The sequence below is a fragment of the Tachyglossus aculeatus genome, chromosome 23 (assembly GCF_015852505.1).
Source record: "Tachyglossus aculeatus isolate mTacAcu1 chromosome 23, mTacAcu1.pri, whole genome shotgun sequence".
Taxonomy (NCBI): domain Eukaryota; kingdom Metazoa; phylum Chordata; class Mammalia; order Monotremata; family Tachyglossidae; genus Tachyglossus; species Tachyglossus aculeatus.
Window position 1 is genome coordinate 22,447,867 of NC_052088.1, and position 18,563 is coordinate 22,466,429.

The 18,563-nt window shown below is 35.7% G+C and overlaps 1 long non-coding RNA gene across 1 annotated transcript in view; it reads right to left on the reverse strand.

Annotated features, from left to right (window-relative positions):
- Window positions 1-261: 261 nt before the first annotated feature.
- The window catches only part of LOC119944703, a 118,663-nt gene continuing 100,361 nt past the window's right edge, over window positions 262-18,563 (reverse strand). The window contains exons 4-5 of the long non-coding RNA XR_005455937.1: window positions 1,797-1,910; window positions 262-531 (exon numbers count right to left, since the gene is read on the reverse strand). This is a non-coding gene — a long non-coding RNA (uncharacterized LOC119944703). The remainder of the gene's footprint in view (window positions 532-1,796; window positions 1,911-18,563) is intronic.

The window sequence follows — 18,563 nt, forward strand, 5'->3', positions numbered from 1 at the left end:
TGACGAAAACAATTAGCTTCAAACCGCAAGAAGCTGCGGGGTCGCCCTCTCTTTCACCAAGTCTGCGCCATTTAATATGCTGCAGTGGATTTCAAATTCATGTTGATTTATCCTGGTGTACTCCTCCTTTATGTGCTTTATTTACAGATGTGTAAAGGAACAGGGAAAGTTGGAGTCTCACATGGTTCAAGAGTTTTATTGGAAACCTAAACCATTGTTTTATGTTTATTTTATAAAGAAATAGAGTTGAAACATGTCAGGCTTAATTCCATTAGGCTGAACTCCCTAGAACAGAGCCGTGGGGTTTGTAGAACAGAATCTGAAAGGAAGTGTCTCCTTTGCTAAACATCATCAACAAGCCAAACAATAAACAACCCTGAAACACTAAAGTTGTCAACACCGCTTTCTGTTATAGGAGATTTATAAGATTACCCCTCCAAAACCCCACTTAATCATAAAAGTGACAGAACTTTTAATAAAAATAGCATGTAATTTTCCTCCATCATGGAATCCCAGGCACCAGAGTTATTCCTAAAACAAAATAGGCAGAAGTGGCACGGAGTCAATTAATATTCATCATACATTGTTTATCAATTTTGGGATATCGAATACAGTAGACAATTGGATAATGAATTTAAATAGCAGATAAAGGATTTTCATTACCAAAGAAATATTATTTAATTTTTGACACTACCAAGTGTTCTGATACAGATACCTTCTTGCTCCTGAGATGAAGATACTAGCTTCTCCGCAACAAAGCAAATCTGGGTATACTTTGAACCTTGCCATCCAGATGTATCCAGTCTCTTAAGATCCCTCAGTAAAATAAATCACAGTTGTCTTGATTACTGATCTTGCTAATTACAGGGTGCAGCCACCAAATAAGCCTCCTTCTAGATTAGAAATTAACTGAAGGCATATTTCAAAAGCATATTTCAGCTTCCCTAAAGGAGTTTACTACTCTACAGTAAGTTATTATACTAGTTTGTACTTTTTTTTTTATCTAGAAGGGTGAAAAATCAACTGGGACTCTGCCATAATCTGTCTGCTTTAGCTGTATGTTCCTAGAGAGGGATTTAAAAAACCACACATCTAAAAAATAATAATTTTTTTTTGTTTTCTAAACCACGAGTTACTGTCATTTGAAAACACGTTTTTGATCAACACAAAGGTCTGTTATTAAAGAGGAAATCTCTTGCTTCTGATCTTAAGGAAGCTTTAGTTTTGGAAGGCCAATTGTTTCCATTGCTCTAGGAATAAGAAGTGATGGCATTTAGAGAGCTGGATGGAAAAGATCCACTTTAAGTATGTTCCAAATGAACATATAGCCTGTTAGAAGAAGAAAATGTGAGATTATATCATGAGGCATTATTTTGGTCATAAACATTGATAAGAAAGAGTCCCTATTTCAGTGAAAGATGGAATCAGAGAAAAAGAGTTTGTTCATACACACATACGCACACACACACAATGGAGTTAACTCAATCAGAAAATTGCCCAGAATGCAAATGAATTATATATCACTGTAATGCTGATTATAAGATTTGGCATCCATCTCTGCCTCAAAAATGTTGATAATAATTCAAAGCATCCTGTAAATTCAAAACTCTCTAATCTTGTAAAGACATTCCTGGAAATATTTTCTCAGATAATTTGAAAGAATAGAAAATAATGGCTGACAAAACAGAAAAACAAAAAGGAAAAACTGGAAGAACCAGAAAGATAAAGTTTTCCTTAGTAATAATTGACAGACAAATCCCCAAACTCCCAAGTCACTTGTAAATTACAAAACTGACCAGCAGATTCGGTGGTAGAGGCTCTGTTTGTTCAAGAAAACCTTTTTGGTCTGACAGGATAGTTTAGCAAAATGTGATGTAGAAGTTGACCTCTTCAGGAACAGCTTCAGCTCTCTGTAGGTTGAAGAGATGGATCAGAAAGAGGGAAGTTGGGTCAGTTTGAGGGTGAGAGAGAAGGGCAGGGATGAAGCATGGGGGAAAAGATCAGGCATGCCCAGGTTTTGGTCTGATTTGGTCCCTAATGCAATCCAAGAATGTCTTCCTACTTCTCCACTCCTTTTTTCTTCTCCCACCTTCTCTATGTAGTAATCCCTCTTTTGGTTGACAATCCAGTGTGTAAGTGGTCCTCATTTAGAGCGTTGATTGCATTTTTGCAATTGGACAAAGCCAGTCCTCACATAAAAAAGACAACCATGCCTACATAACCATGCATTCATCAGCAACTTGACCGCATCAGTTCTAGGAACTGGAAGAGGAAAGACGTTTTGGTTCAAGATCACAATAGGTATTTCCCCAAAGACAATCACTTAACGTTTACCAATCCCAGAAAGAAGATCAGGACAAACTAAACTTAGAAGGAAAAAACTGAAAAAAATAATCAGACATCTGTTCAACAAAATAAAAATTTGGATATTGGGCACATATGTTTTTAGAGGCACTAACCTAAAGCTCTTTAAAAGTGTAAAATTGCACTAAGTCCTCTGATTCAAGGCAGGTATGGTGGCTAGTGTGAGAGCCTATAATCGTACTTCCTTCAGAAGGACCTCTCATCTTTCAACATTCATAAGGTTGTAAATTCCTCATGTCTTTTTCTTCTATTGTAATAAGCACTTAGTTGAGTGCTCTGAACGGAGTATGTGCTCAATAAATATTATTGATTGTTCAATGCCTAGAACTGTGTTCTACACACAGGAGATGTTCGGCAAAGATCTGTTAATTATGATGATGATTCCTGGGAAGGTGGGAAGGATGCATGAAACATGTCAATGGGATTTTAGCATCCCTTCAATCAATCAATCAATGGAATTCATTGAAAGTTTAGTGTGTGCAGGGTACTTATAATAATAATGACATTTATTAAGTGCTTACTTTGTGCAAAGCATTGTTCTAAGCGCTGGGGAGGTAACAAGGTGATCAGGTTGTCCCACGGGGGGCTCACACTCTGAATCCCCATTTTACAGATGAGGTAACTGAGGCTCAGAAAAATGAAGTGACTTGCCGAAAGTCACGCAGCTGAAAAGTGACAGAGCCGGGATTTGAACCAATGACCTCTGACTCCAAAGCCCGTGCTCTTTCCACTGAGCCATGCTGCTTCTCTATCCTGAGCAAAGTCATAGCCAATCTCATCTTTGAACCTTGAGACTTCTGAGGTGATTGAAACCTTGTAATATGAGTAACATCCTTTTTTTAATGTTTTTTTTAAGCACTTACTATGTGCCAGGCACCATAATGAGCACTGGGTTAGATAGAAGATAGGACACAGTCCATGTTCCAAATGGGACTCACAGTCTTGATCCCCACTTTACAGATGAAGTAACTGAGGCAGAGAGAAGTAAAGTGACTTGCCCAAGGTCACACAGCGGCGAAGCCAAGATTAGAATCTCAGGTCCTCTGACTCGCAGGCCTGTGCTCCTTCCACTGGGCCACCTTACCTAAATGCAATAGTTTTTTGCCTTTAAACCATGCACTCATTTGGATGAAAATGTTATCACTAGGGAAGTACCAAATATATGTTGTCGTGCTGCTAAACCTGAAACATGTACGGTGTTGTTTTCTGTTAATTCAGATAATTTCATAGAGTTATCTGAGTAAAAGTAAATTTAAAAGCAGATCAAGATGTTACACTACCTTCAATTTGGACCAGGATCTTACATATGATGGAACTCTATTGATGACGGATGGCAGACGGCCAATTGCCATTAGAGATTGTGCCCGCATTATAAACAATATATTGATAATATGTAGAGATTGCCACTTTTAAAATCTACCAACCTCTCCATAAGATAACCAAATACAACTCTGAATACCGACATAGAACATATTCAAAAGACATAAGTAAAGAAAGATTCTGAAAGCTGTCTTCAAATAAACTAGCCAATACTTCTCCAAAAGGCACTGATCGACGATTCAAAAGAGATAATGCACATTTTACTCATGTCTACCTAGCTGTGTTGGAATTATTATATCAAATATCTTCTCATACCTATTCATTTTAATTGGATTACTTCAGAAGCCATCTATTTTAAATACAACCCATTCAAGTTGAATAGGGTTTTTGTGTAACATACAATCTTTAAACAATTTTGTTTTGTTTTGTTTTTACGGGCAAGTGTTAATAAAGAGACATATGCGCTGTTTTCTATATCCCCATGCTTTACTACCATTCCTTAGATAAGCATCATAACTTAAGTTGTCTTCCATACAAAGTTCTGGCAAGCTTCAATAGATTCATTAGTGGGTTTTTCTTTACAACCAATGAAGCTCAAAGAGCTTCTAACAATGGAGCTAATCACTGCCTCTTCCCTGACCCAAGCTTATGTTTTTCCTCCTTTCACTACAGACTCTTATTTCATTTCTGAGCAATTGGATTTCCGTGGCACTCCCAGAACAAATAAATATCTCCCTTTTTTCCCTGCTTACATCTTTTGTGTATATTTTTTCTATACGACTGCCTGCATTTAAACTAGTATGGTAATGGCAGGGTTCTTCAGGTAATCTTTCATCGGACACAAATGGTGTAGCATTAAAATGCAGATAATGTTACCTCAATTAGAGAATGCTGTGCAAAACTTGAAAAAGACATAGTTAAATGTTTGGACTAAACAAGTAAGTCTATGTTGTGAGGAGTGGGGTTGAGCAAGTTGCATTTTCAATAGATCCCTTAATGAATAAATGTTAGACTGTATCAACAGTCCTGAACAGGCTTGTGGTTTGTGTGTGCATGAAGTGTAATGGTATCAATTGACTGGTTCTTTGTGGTTGCTATAAAGTACTCTTGAATGTGTCAATGGAGAGAAGGCCCGCAGACAATGAAGCCATGACAGATGAATGTCAGCAGCGACCTTGAACCTAAACTGGTTTCACCATTCCAGTGACTCCAGCTACAGTGGAGACATGCACTGCAGCTGGACCTTCGCCATTGCCTGTCATTTTCCGAGTTCAGACTCCAAGCTCTTAACTGACAATTTCACCACATAGCTAGACCCTGCTAATATGCATCAGTGAACGTTCACTTATTAGTGATGGGAGTAACGATATGTTCAGCATTCTAATCAGACTCACATTGGCATTTACAAAATAGAAAATACAAAGCAAAACAAAGCATCATCCCTGATCAAATATTTCATATAAGTAACTTTATCTAGGGACTGCAGAAACATCTCTTTCACGTAGCAGTGATTTCTTTGGTTTTTGTCTTGCATTATATACCATACATTCTTTATTGCAGCAAATAGCACATGATTAGCTAATTAAAATGTGGTATCAAGGAGTAATTAATATTTGTAATGCAGGGCTTCTTTAATGAAAAACAAAAGATTTCTCCTAAAGGTCACATTTGCAGATTAAATGTGCCTTTAACATAAATGGAATGTTATTAAGCTAGGCTCAATATGCAGGAGAGAACTACAAAGCCTTTTGTGGCAAAGCTCTATTAATGCATGCAAGAAACTGAATCCCTTTGCTAACGTTGGAGTTGAGCAAGGTTAACAGCCCCAACACACTGAATGTAGTGAATATGTTCACTGTACTCTGCAGTGGAAACCTGAAAGAAAGGGATAAAGGGAGGGAAATGGAAGGGAGAAGATGGTGGGGGGAGAGATGGGAGAAAGAGAGAGAGAGAGGGAAAAGCTGGGAGGAGAAAGAGGGGACTGGGAGGGGGGCAGAGAAAAAGAGTGAGTGTTGAAGGGAAATGGAGAGAGAAAGAGAGGGAGAGAGGAAGATGAGAGGAGAGAAAGAGAGAGAGCATTCATTCATATTCATTCAACCGTGTGGACACAGCAGAGGACAGAAATACTAAAATATACAGTATTTACAAGCAGGTTCAGTAGGAACTCGAACCTAGCATAGTTTTGTTTCCGGATCATTTTTACTAATACTGTACTGTGATACACTAAGGTAGTTGAATTTATGCTCTATGAACTGTGATTCTTGATAATAAAGAACAGTTTGGAAACAAAATATTAATCTATGAGCCTAATTATAAAGTATGACTCAACCTTAACCCATTTACTTCAATGCATCATTTTTGTTATGACTCATTTACATTGGAAAGTAACTATTTTGAGTGTAGTGTGGCATTTGGTAAAAGTGTCATGTACACCGTTTTTCAAAGTTAATAAAACTGGAACCTATTAGTCTCCTGGCTTTTAAAATGATACCACAAGTCTTATAAAACTGTGCACCTTTTAACCAAAGTTAAAGTCACATTCTAGCTTATCCTTCATTGTTAGGAAGCAACTTGGGGTACACTGTCCACCTTTTCATTCTATTTTAGGAAACTTTTGGGAGAGATGGCATTCACTGTATATTTTTACTGGAGAAAGGCCAACTTTCATTTACAAATGAGTTTCCAAAACAATGAAGCTATGGAGTCTATTTGTAAATAAGATGGAGTGCACCAATAAAAGTCAAGTTATGTTGAGAAATGTTCATTATCCAAATTCTGAGTAAAGTGTTACTTTATTTGTCCATTTGATATGAAAATGAATGTACATCCCAGTGCAGTTGCATTTGCTTTGGATGACAACATATTATGTGATATATTGAGTTCTGCAAATATACTTCCACAGTTTAATCAGGACAACAAAAGAATATTCAAGTATGTCACTCCTTTTCTTCCAAATGCTTAAAATGCATATTATTTGAGGATTCTTATGGAAAAAATAGTCATAAAATGTAAGGAAAAATACTTTAGCCTCTGAAGGACAAAAATGTAGAATGAAATAATCATAGATATCATCGCTTTTCCATAGGAAATAATGAAAAATAAATCGATATGTAGTGATTGCCTTACCAATCTTAAGTGCATGGTTCTGTGAGAAAAGAAAATAATAAAATGAAATTAAAAGAAACGCTTCTCATGTAAACCTTCACCTAGCAGTTTTTCTATACAAGAACATCTAAAAATAGAAGTAAAGTACACTCGATTATGAATTCATCTATTTCTTTATAGTTCAGATTCACTTGCAAAGTCAAAGAGACCAAAAGGTTGCACACTCAACGTACAAATTCAGGCCCATATGCATATGAGTATTATCATCTGGCATTGGTGACATCATCACCTGGTACTTGTTTCATTCTCACCTATGAAGGTGGGTCTGAATTTTCCAATTTATGCCAATAGACAAACTATTGGTACAGAAACGCTAGCATGGTTAAAATCATTAAATTACAATGAACCAGAGTCATATTCCCTCAGAAGACACAATCTCTGCAGTTTCTTATATTTGCAATGGCCTTTAAAACGCATATAGATTATGGGTAAATTTTATGAATGCCAGGAAGTTAAGAAGCTTTCTGAAAGAGCCAACATTTTTCCTACATCATCGTTTGTGCATACTACTGCCACCACTCTCACCCTCCGAGTTGGCTGTATACAACACTCTCTTCACTTTTTTCATGGGAGTTTTCAGAGAAAAAAATTGGAAGGTAAGAATGAACCTATACCTCTACGTCCTGCTACAATTCTTTTGAAGTGGAATGTTACCTCAATTCAGAATGAATTGCCCAGATTCATGTAGACTATTAAGTTAAATTTTAAATCCAGAAAGACCCGGAAATAAAATTCAGGATAGCAGGTCACCACATGTGCCTACAGTTGCCATTCCTAATAGTAATAATTAATAACTATGGTATTTGTTAAGTGCTTACTATGTGCCAAGCACTTTTCTAAGCGCTTTGGGTTGGTGGACAATAATCAGGTTTGATTTCATCCAGTGAAGTAATAAGGAAGCATTTATGTTGTATAGCGGTAACTAAGTTACTTAGAATTGTAAAATATTTCATTTTCTCTGTAATTACTTCATTGAATGCAAATAATAGAATTCTAGAATTAATTTACATAAATATACCAAAATTATGTTTGTCTTAGACACACCTAATGTTTATTTGTAACAAGTATTTAGGTACTAATTCAGATGTTCTCGTGCCTGTATAGATGCCTTCCTGGGCACATACACAGGCATAGATGAATAAGTGTATATGCAAGGATGTCTGCAATGCAAAACTCACACCTACTCATGAAAGCAAATTTACTAGGATATATGTATATTTATAAGGATATAGATCATATATGTTTTATTTACATTTACTGATTGTATCTATTACCTGAATCTATGATTCCACTTCCTTGATTTTAAAGTGCAAAGACTTTGGAATAAAGAAATTTTGTGAAACTTTAAATAACTGTAGTATACATTTTTGAGTAAAGTAAATCATTCATAGGGAATCTCAATGAAAAGTGAATATTTTTATCATTGTGTTCTTGGAAATCAAAAGACATTTCCCAAATTGACTCATTGAGGGTTTTTTTCCTTAGTGTCAGTCACTCCTTGGTTTTAAATTGAGCTCCCTTAGGCATTGCAAGTCCCTAAATATTCTCTAAAAGGAGTAAAACACATCTTATATTCCCAAATCCACACAACAAGAAAGTTGGGTACATGAGAAAATTGAGCTAATTCACCATTCCCAAGTCACCGTGAGGTATGGGTGGAAAAAGTAGTACACCCATTTTGTGAGTGGTAAAGTGACAGTTCCGAAACTTGTGACTTGATTTAAGGTAAAACTAATCAACATTATTCTATAAGAAGCAAAAGATTATTACTCAAAATTCACCAAAATCATAAACCAGATCTACAAGGAAAACAAAGCCTAGACTTACTTCTCTAACGATCTCATTTTGGTATTAAAAAAAAAAACAACTTATGGAATTACCTTTACACAATCCAACAATTTCAGTGAAACTTCCCCAAGGGCAAAAATTGCATCTGATCCGATTATTTTGTATGTACCCCAGCTGTTAGCCTGGTGCTTGGCACACAATACTTGTGTCACTTGCTTTTGATGTGACCTTGGGCAAGTCACTTCACTTCTCCATTTCTCAGTTTCCTCAACTGTTAATTGGGGATTAAATACTCGTTCTCCCTTCCACTTAGACTGTGAGCCCCATTTGGGATAGAGAGTCTGTCTGATATAACTACCTCATATCTGCTCCCATGGCTAGTACAATGCTTAGCAAATAGTAAGCACTTAACAAATACCTTAATTATTGTGATACATGCTTAATAAATGCCACCCTTATTATTATTTTCTAATACAGATTATCATATGATATAGACCACAGAAAAGGGTTACAAGGCCTCATGAAGTTTAGGAAGATGCCCGTCACAGGAACTCCCTTGACCACTTACCATATTCTGCCCAGACTAGAAATTGAAGGTGTTTTCAGTTTATAACACCCACCCCTTCCCCTTCCAGTAGCAACTACATACTGTCAACTAGATAATGCTTCATTGCTTACCTTTACCTGAATCCCTTTCCAACTAATATTCTACAAGCTTTTGGAGTATAAGTAGATGGGTGAGTGAAGGTAAAGTAGTTTGGCCAAACCTCTTTACTTCTAGCTGAGGACAGGGTTCTCGTGCTCTGCCCCTCAATAGGTTAAAATCGATCCGTAGACTTTTTGCCCTAATGAATCTATCTCAATGGAAATGAATACATCAATGAGATCAACAACTGACTTATTCTTGCTAAAAATGATCAAAATATTTTTCAGGCTTTAAAGATTTCCAAAACTCAAATAAAATATTCTACATTATACCTTGAATTTTCATAGGATCATCACATTTCATAAAAGTATACGTTTATAACCAGATCTATGAAACAAAGTGTCAGGGAAAAGTGAATTAATTATCCAGATAATTTTGATCCAAAAGTTTCCCCTTGGAAAGTCCTGAAAATGGAGGCATATTTTTTTCTAAACTCTCGATAATCCTTCCATTTTCCGCTTCCCTTTTTTTATATAGACCTGGCCTACTTTAATTATGTACCTATTTTTTTTTCATTTTTGACCTATTGTCTAACTTTTAAAACAAGTTATCAACAAATGTACACTAAAGTATTTTTACACCTTTGTTCAGTTCATTTCTTTTCTTCAAAATAATCTAGAGTGCTTCACTTATCAATGACTGAAATCTAAATAATGTGACCACTTCTCCAGTCTCTAAAGACTTACAATAGCACTACCTGATTAGCAAAGACATTTTTAAAGAAATCATTGTCCTGTTTAAAACCTTCTTTAACCAAACACATATGCATATCAATCGCTTATACATGATTATTGTGCTACTATATGTGTAATGGTAAAAATGGATTTTATATAGATTTTAGCACGCATAGTTATTTTCTCTTAAAATGAATCTAATCTAGCGTGGCCTGTCATTCCGTAGTTTGAACAGAATAAAGATAATGCACATATGTGTTTTATAATTGCACATTTAAGCCACAAAGCATTCTAGAGGTAAAATATTCACTGATGAAATACTGCAGCTGCACTTTGCATCTTTTTTACATAACTGATTACGTCAGCTCAAATTCATATGATAGCTTTAAGAATGAGTGTCTTAATGTGGATGCCCTAAAGTTGATGTAATTAGCAATAATCTTAGATTGTGCTTTCATACGTAAAGAAAAAATCTGGTCTTATTTTACTCACTAATACAAATAGTAGTAATAATGCCACTGTACAGTCATACTGACATTTAGAGATATGATGCAAATCTATCCGTCATCCTTAATTACAAAGTACAGAGTTGCTTTCTAATAAATTAACAAATATAAAAATCCAACAGTGTACAATATTCATCATCAGGATGAATGAATGAGGCAATGCCCATAAGAGTGAAACTGCTAAACAAATCCCAAATATAATTTAAATAATGACTCCAATAAGCCTACGTTTACTGTACGTAGTTTCAGTGTGCCTAGAAAATGCTTGAGATAAGATTACATCACTTGTGCAACACCCAAGTTAAAACAGCCATTTTGAAGTGTTGGCTTCTGTGCATGATCTAGAAAGACTCAGGTGTTATTTAAGATCATGAGGTCTAGCTAGGCTTCTGGTGAATTTTTTGATTGATTGATTCAGATATTACAATGATGTCTTTGCACATTTGAATAAGAATACAGCTACGATATGGAGAAGTTTGTACGATGCACTGTAAAGCCACACCCCCAGTAACCAAGGGGCCCAAAGTCCCCTTAATATTTGTGATGTAGGGCCTTGACTTATGGAAATACATTTTACTATTTGTACAGCTCACAGACCTCATTTACAGTAAGCATTTCTTGTTCTATGCCATCTCATTTGACAATAAATTTGCATCAAGCTTATGTTTACTCAAAGAATAAAAACGGCGTGTATTTGGTGAGCCCTCTTGCACCGTATATTACTTTTAAATGCTTGCTCTTACAAAGATAGAGAAACATTCCAATAAAATTGGTATGATAATTAGGCATGGTGTCAGTATCTGACTGAAAGGAATTTGCTGGTAAAACAATTCCTAAATGCCCTTTCCCCTTATTTCCCCCATTTTTTTTTTTTAGGGGATAGCTGGGCAAAGGCAAAAATATAGCAAATTAAGTACCCTGTCATTAACAAATTTTAAATGTGCAAGAACTGTTAAAACCAAACATCTCTGTCACTACAATGGTACTGTATATTGTTCTGTGTCAGCAGTGTCTACCAGCTCTAGCCTGCCTCCATTAAACATGCATCTAAGGTTTTAAAGCTACAGTTATATTATGAATCTTTCTTGTACAGGTCTTCCCCTCAATCTGTGCTGCATGATAAATACATTTTTCAATTAAAGCTCTCTTGTTTCCTTTAGAATAATAGCATTTAAAATATACCCTACCGATATTAAGTGGTTGACAGATAGCTAAATGTAGCATAAACAAAAATAGGTTTTACATTGCTGCTGTACACAGTACACCTTTGTACAGATGACTGATTGCTTACAACAATAAAAAATAATTGTAGCATTCTGCTGTCAAACTTTCTGCTTAGTTTACGGTGAACTCCAAAAATATAGTTCCCTTTTCTCACATGCAATTAATTTGAAGATAAAAGTAATTTGGAGCCAGGAAATGTAAACGCTCAGCCTCAAAGAGCAGATTGTTTTTTATCCAATAACAATAGATAAAGTTTCACATGACTATTTCTCAAAAGAGTGCAATGCCATTACTTAAGTATGCAAAGAAATGCTTTACGTGGAATGGAGTATGATCTTATTAATCTAAAAATGAAAAGTATTTATTTATGGAGTTTGACAGTTGTCATGGACATAACTGTTTCAAGTGGCATTTTCGACAAAACAATTTACTGGCTGATAGCTACATGGGAACAGAAATATTTTTTTTCCTGAGTATTTACAATAAAAATGCATCATCAATGTAACTTTTCTTCCTAAGAGAGAAAGACTGAGTTCTGTAAAGCAACCAATCCACTGCAGTTTTTTATAAAGACAAATGAATGCAAGTGTTAACAAGGCCTAATCTTCTCTTTTGTATTTGTTTCTTCATTAAGCTCTAACTATGCTTTGGCTCTTGTATACTGCAGATTTGATGTGAAGATGGTATGACAGGCTTGGCTTCTCCCAATGCAGCTGGCACTGCTGATGCCAAAAGCCAGAGCCTGTTGTAGTGGGATCATGAGAGATTCGTTCAGAGCACAGTTTGCCTGTCAGTTTCCCATCCGCCTCACAGTGCTGAGCTCCATCCCTGAATCCCCTTAATGAGAAGTGGAGGACAATACCAGTATTGTTGTTTCTATTGGGAATCTTGTGGAAAGAACAATCGCTGTTTACCCAAGCATTTGTACTACCCAAACTCTGTCGATAATTACTTCTAGAGCCCCTGATTAACTCTGCTCTCTGCCTCAGCACAAAAAAGCTATTGAGATAGACACCAGACAACTTTTCTATGTCTTGGAGTCTTTTACCAGTTTACAGGCTATTGCTCAGGCCTCACAGTCAGAGAGGGGCAAAAACATACCCATAATTCACACTTGCCTCATCAAGAGCATGTGAACAAATAAGAAATGCATGTGCTCCACTTGGAGTGAACGCTTTCCCCAGAGATAATATTTTTAAAAGTTAGTCCTGCCCCTTTGACACTTGCAACTTGACACTTCTAATCATTTTACCTTTTACTAACTTTTATGGCGAAAGTGGGATAGAGAACTTCCCTTTGTATAATTATCTGATTGTACGCTGTGATTTTGTTTTTTAAGGCTGAACAAAATAGAACTGTTGCCATGCCTCTTTCTATGATGCTGGTAATCATTTTGGTCTGTCAAATCACTCCTTGCCTCTTCTCTGCCCACCCCACATGCAGTCTGCTGTTAGCGCTATGCAAAACACCATCATGAATATGCGTAATTATGGAGATTCATGGTAATTTTTCAGGGTTATCCAATGTGACGTTTATAGGACAGCAGCATACATCAATTTAAACGAGAGTGACAAATATCTTATCCTTTTTATTTCTATAGTATTTTTAATATTTTCTTGGCCTCTCAGGGGAGCAGTGAGAACTAGCAGGAATTTGAATAATAAAAATTTTAAATAATCAAATACTTTACAAGCATATTCTATTTTAAAAAGACGCTTTTTAAAAAAAATGATTCACTCCCTATTGTAGTTTAAGAGGTGTGATTTACTTTTTAAAGGCTGCACTTATGTACATGTTTCTTATGAGATTTCCAAAACCCACCAAGGCATGGAAATTTTCATGGGCATGAACTTCTAAGAAGCGCCTGAGCCGCTTAATTACTTTTAAACTACGACTGCTTGCCTGACAGAATGATTTGGCTATCATCATCCACCAACTTTATTAAGCACAGTCATTTGAAACAATAATCTAATAGTGGCATATTTGAATTTTGTTCTAAGTCTGTTGCACCTCCTAGAGGCTTACGTATTATCTTTATTTCAGGAACTGAGGACTAATTAGGACTGGTCTGACAATTTCCTATTTTCAGTGATTTCAGAATGGTCCTGTACCTTGTGGGGAATACCCTGCAATACTAATGACACTCAAAAAATAACAAAAAAAATTTGATTGAGACATCTTGAGGTGAAAAATCAATATTTATAAAATTGTACCCAGTATTTTCAATGGAAGTACATATAATACTGATCTCTCACCCAGAAGAAGTAATTGTATAACATCATCATCATATCTGCCATGTTGCAAGTGTATTATCAATATGGCTTCAAAAATTAAGTTAGTTGCTAAATGACCCCCTCCCCAGTCCCAACCAGCTGATTTCAGAATTCATTTTCTTCCAACATATACTTTCAGGATTTCATCTTAGGGGTCAAACCTTCACAATTAAATGTTCTTCAGTACTACAGTGATAACATACAGTCAGTCATGAATCCCCCTCATACAATTAGTCGGGCCTGCTGAGAAGGTACAGTGCTAATAGAAATAGTAATGAATGATACTGTGGCATTAGTATGCCAGAATACATTTGAAATACCTCACTTACACGATATGTAGATAATTGTATGTTACAGCAAGATATCACTGTATATTATTTTAAAAACAATTACTTAGAAAAATAAACAAGTATGCGCTAGTGCAGAAAAAATTACTTAGTAGAGTGAACTAGTAGCACCTCTTTTGAGCATTCACATTTGATGAAACAAATTACAATGGCAATAGTTTTTAGTCAACAGATTGATAATGTAATGAGAATTCTATATTATGAATTTATAGTTCCTAAACTTTGATCACCATGCAGAGTTTAAACAAAGTATTTGTCCTGTCATCGTTCTCATTTTTAAACTTGAGATCATTTCACATCGCGTATTTATGCTTTACATGAAAATTTTTCACATTTAAAACAAAACACCTCCACGACAAAACTTACTGGATTGTTCTTGCCACCATAAATTCTACTCTTTATACCCCTCTAAGTTGCAAGAAAATTAGCGACTGTGTTGTGCATTAGTTGTATTGAACTACTGGAAGGATCATTACATGTTTGTATTAAATGATCCACTTGAGAAGTGTATCTTCATCCTTTAACCTAACTTTAAAAGTAGGTTATGTAATGTTAAGGTCAACAATTCACACTCCTCACAGAGCAAAAACTTCTTTCCTTGGATCCACCTGGAAGGAAGCATCATACATGAACACGGAAAGTAAAACGGTGTTAAAACAGATGCATGCATTTTAAAATATATGAACTATATGCATTTTCATATTCATAAGGAAATCAAATTCAGAACTCTAGGCCCCATGTTTTTAAAAATTACAATAATATGCTAAAATGTAAAATATGAAACATTGTACAGGTCTCTCCCATAGACGTAAACTACAACAATACCATCTGTAACTGTTGATGTTCACCGTTCTGTCTCTGTATTCATTAAGTGTATGGGGCATTTCTCATTGCATTTGGGAAATTTGACATTTATAAATGAAGAATCCTACTTTACAATTCATCCTTGATTTTTGGTCCTAATGTTTTTCCATATTCACAATAAAATTCAGTAAGCACTCTAGCTTTATAGTAATGTAATAAACTCCTTTATGCTGATAAGGTGTCAAAATGTGTTTCGTTTGAGTATTTTAAGTGAATTCTTGGGTTAGCTAAAATGTTACTAAACTATTGGATTGTGAGAAGTTGTTATTGCCAGCAATTAATATGTGTGGATATTGAAATCTACGTGGATATAATATGGAACGGAAACATGCATGTTATAAATTCAGCAACTCATGTGTAACAATAGTTAGAAATTTTTCTGTACTATACCAAACGTTTAATCGATGCATTCAGACTAAGCAAAATCTTACCTGTTCACGTAAAATCACGTGAAGCAGGTATGAATTTCAACCTTTTCGAGCCTTTATAGCTTTTACTCAACTACCGTTTCAATTTGCTCTATTTCACTATTTGCGGAAAATAACTCCCCCCACCCCAAAATTAGACAGATCTAATTAATACCATCAAGTGGATTTGATAGACACTTCTCCTCTGAATCGCTAAGGAGCAAAATATAATAATTTCGCGGCAAACATCTGCCTGGTAATCATATAAGATAAATTCATAAGAAAGAGAGGAAAGATATTTATTTACTGTTCCTGCTAAGCCAGCCTTTATTTATCTTGGACTATTTTTCATCTATGAGTGGAAAACAAACTTTCCTTCAAGAGGTCCGTGAACCGAATAATAAATGTCAGGTCTAAATCCTGTATGAAAATCAGTTCAGTTTAATCCTGGATATTCTTCAGCATGCAAATGAATACTAGAGGTTTCCCTAGGCCGGCTATCATACAGGCAGCCAATTTACACACACTGGCACACTGTATACGTTATGGGTTCTCCTGCTGCCCCTCCCCCTCTACCCTAAGACTTGGGCTCAGCTGCCTGCCTTTCACAGAAAACCACAAACCAAGGAAACATATCAGTAATAGCGCCCTGTAAATTAACTTGACATTTGATGCAGAAAAAAACCCTAAAAGCTTACAAAAGACATTGAAAACAAAAGCCACTCAGGACCCACACTACGTATATTGTGGATTTAAGAGATCTGGAAGGTGGTTATTCTATTGTAACCAACACATACAGCCTTCATCTTCTTTGTTAAGACAATTCAGTCATTCTTTGTTAAAGGCATCGTTTCAGTCAAACCAGAAAACCATAATCCCACAAAAAATAATTCCCATAAGTGCAAATGATACGGAAATAATATGGCAGTCAAGCCCATTTTAACATTTAAAAATTAAACGGCACATTTTAATATTGAAAAAAGGAGTAAAAACTGTCACTCTAGCTTTCCTTTGTAAATAAGACATATTGAAATGGCTGTAATGTAAATAATGTTTGATGAACAATGCCAACCTTGTCGAAGAGGTGGGTATAAAATTGTTGTTTTGCCTTAAAAGATTTCACAGTCCTAACCGGATACTTCACTCCCCCCTACCCTTCCTCTTGGAAGTCCTGAATCCTTTTATGCTAAAAAATTTTTTTTAAACGATAGGTTCAAAGGGAGACTATTGATAAAATATTAAATGGCTCTTTGACATTAGCTGCAATATGTGGGTATAGTGAGGCATAGCATATTTAAGCTATTAGACATGCAGGAATGTTAACATTATTATGCGTTATTGTGTCTGCCTGTGTGTTCCCCCCTCCCCTTTCTCTTCACTCTCATTCTCCCCCCCACCCACCCCACAGTCGCTCTTGCCTCTCGTTCTCTTCCTCTGCAGAGCTAGCAATACTGCATTTTACAAATGTCTGGCCTTATAGTTTACAAGCAGAGAACTGTACTGGTAAAACATATAATCTTGGCATCTGTGCTTCTTGATATTCATGGATTTATTTACAAGTCCCTGGGTTCTACTTTTTCTCTGTTTCTGTGGTTGATATTACTGTCATGCCTATATTCTTGTGGGAATTTCAAATAAGAATCAAGATGTAACTGGAAAATATTCTGTAATGTAGTCTGCATTTCCATAATTTAGCTGTTTTTTAAAAGAGACGATTTTAAGAGGTTTATGGACTTAAGGATATATGCAGAGTATTCTGATTGGCTTTTTTAGTACTTCAACTACTTAAGGTTCAGTTTGTGTAAAATGGCTGTAATAAAGTGAATTTATGGATGTGTATGTGCTTGTGTATATGTAAATGCATTTAGAATGAAAAAGTTCATAAATCTTTGTCAATTTTACTGATTAAGTTCAGTACGCTCACATTGACAACATTAAGATATTTCACATAAGAGTTCATGTCATATGAGAAGGTAAAAGATGCTGGTACTTATTTGTCTGAATGCCATCCTAAGACCTAAAACATTTCCAAGAAGTATTCAGGCTCATTTGTTTTACAGAATTTTGAAGAAGCAGTACTTCCAAAGAAACCCTCCAGTACCCATTACAGCACCAACTGGACCTTTTCAACATAGGCTGTTAGTGACTCAAGTTCTTCCAAATCATAATATTTCAAAATTCTCTGGGAAACTAAAGTTGAAATTTCAATTTAATTGACAATTCATTATCAGCGCCTTTTTTATCCCAGAGCTTCATCTTTGTAATGACATTATCCTGACTGCTTCTCAGGTAAAGCTATCCACTGGTTTTGACCACATTAAAACCATAGAAGCCATAGCATGCACTGCTGTTTGTAGTTCCAATTATAATTACCAGTATGCTAAATTGCATAAAGTCTTCCAGGAAACCTAGCTTTTGAACGGTGCATATGGGGAAATGTGATAGGAGGGGATCCGGCATTTGTGTTCTTTTGCCTAGAACTCTTAAAAATGAACATCATATGTGGGGAAAACATGAAATGTGGGAACATTATGATAATGGCTTATTGCATTACTAAATGTCAAAAATGTAAAATACTCTGAGGACATGCACGTGTGCAGTCCAGACACACTGAGAAGCATAGATTATTAAACAAGATTCATTTTTTAGCTGTTGAAAAAAGTTAATTTACAGACTGGAGCTAAACAATTCAGTTTAACACGACTGTCTAGTTGATTGTAAGGTATGTGTAGTAAGTACTTTTCCAAAGCCCCATCATCAACAGTAAAGCAATTTGCAGCTGAGGATATTTTTAGAAGGCGTTCGCTTTTATTAAGAGTCAATAAAAAAGGTTGTGTGGAAAGATGCACATGTATTTGCAATTCATATTGTTGCTATGCTCCTATTGTGTTCTGTGCTTCCATCATTGCTGGGAGATGGGAATCC